Raw genomic sequence first — 1,989 nt, forward strand, 5'->3', positions numbered from 1 at the left:
AAGAAGAAGAAGAAGAAGAAGAAGAAGAAGAAGAAGAAGAAGAAGAAGAAGAAAAAGAAGAAGAAGAAGAAGAAGAAAAAGAAGAAGAAGAAGAAGAAGAAGAAAAAGAAGAAGAACAACAACAACAACAACAACAACAACAACAACAACAACAACAAAAACCACAACAACAACAACAGCAGCAGCAGCACTACAACAACAACAACACCAGCAGCAGCAGAAGCAGCGATAACAACAACAACAACAACAACAACAACAACAACAACGGAGAAAGCCACATCAATAATAACAACAACAACAATAACAACAACAACAGAAACCACAATAACAACAACAACAACAACAACAACAACAACAACTCACTTTGGATCCACCAGAAGCCACGGCCCTCAGAGAGTGTCGTTTATTGACATCGAGCCCCAAGCTCACTGTGAAGTCACTGCTACTTAGGAACTGCAAGTCTGTCTCGTCGGAAGCGCCTGTGGTACGCCTAAGGACCACGTTTCCTAAGGTGTATTCCAGACCAAGGACATACCCTGGTTCCACCTGCGGAGAGAATGGGTTCAAGTCTCGGTACACAATGAGTCATAGAAGAGCAGAAGAGTAATATTGAACACAGCGGGTGGGTGGAGGGCGCCACTGGTAAATCCTACTTTTTTTTCTCTATATAATAAATTGTTGTTCATTTGGGGGTTTTCTGTGCCTCAGTCTTGCTTTTTGCTTTCTCGTGAAAGACAGTTACTGTGGGAGGGGGGGGGGGTGTTTGCTTCTTTTCTCTCAATTTCAATCTAAAACTATAGATCACAGGCAGAAAACAGAGATAGCTTAAATTTATGAGACGTTCTATTCTTAATGGTGTCGGGGTAGGGGCATAACACCCTTATCAACACTATTTATTACGTTAACAATGAAAAGGAACTTTCGAGTTTAACGTCTGTCTCCCATGGGACCGTGCCGAATGAGTTAGGAGCCCTGAAAACTCCACAAAACGACCCGAGTTCAAGAATGTTCGATCTTGGATTCAAACCAGGGCCATCTAATCCGTGGTTTACCATGATACCAACAGAGCTAACACAGAGTGGCCGCTCTGCTCTTATAGAATTGACTGACAATAAAAGTCTAAGTGCTTGTTTGATAGATTATGTGATTGATTGGCGACAAAACAGCTTCTTAATTATCTAATTCAGTGCTTGTGCACCTTTGTATAGCCAATGCCCACTTTACCCACATTTAAGAGGCTAGCATTTGAATACCGACCACCTACATGTATTTCCAAACGGGACATTAATGAAATAATACCTGTGATTTCCGGGGTGTTTCCCAATTCCTACCTAAAATGAAGTAATCCCGCAATGCTGGGCAATATTGCCCTGGTTGGCAAGCACTTGTCTAATCCCTTGTTTTAGTGATGGTGGGATTGATTGGCAAAATTTAAAAAAACGGTTCCATGGTTATCTGATTCATTGAGTGACTGACTTGTTCGTTTCTTTATTTGTTCACCCGCTTGACCAAGCAGAATGTACTTATCTATTCTTTTTTCCACAATTTGTCCCTGCTGTGAAAGTTATCTTGTTTATTCGTTCATTCTTGTATCCAATGATAAAAGTTCTGAAAAAATTACCTGTTCAGTACATTGTGCTATATTATTATTATAGAATAATAATTGCAGCCAACTCCCTTCAACACTTGTTGGTTTGTTGGGGTTTTTTGGGTGGGGGGGGGTGTTGTTTTTTGTGTTGTTTTTATTTATTTAATTTTTGCTGTTGCTGTTTTGGTAAGAGTTTTACGGCACTTGCAATACCCGGGGTTCTTTTTGTGTTACTTTATTTCAACTGACAACACACGGGCAAATTGTTGCGTGAATGGTTTGCCCTCTCTTCGACCCAGATTCAGATCGTTTAGGAGGCTGGCAGCCTCGCGTGTTCCTACTAGAACGTTCTGGTCTGAGGGGAATACAGCGCCCCAGATGAAAGTCGGAGATACCTGGGT

The sequence above is a fragment of the Aplysia californica genome, unplaced genomic scaffold (genome assembly GCF_000002075.1).
Source record: "Aplysia californica isolate F4 #8 unplaced genomic scaffold, AplCal3.0 scaffold00254, whole genome shotgun sequence".
Classification (NCBI taxonomy): Eukaryota; Metazoa; Mollusca; class Gastropoda; order Aplysiida; family Aplysiidae; genus Aplysia; species Aplysia californica.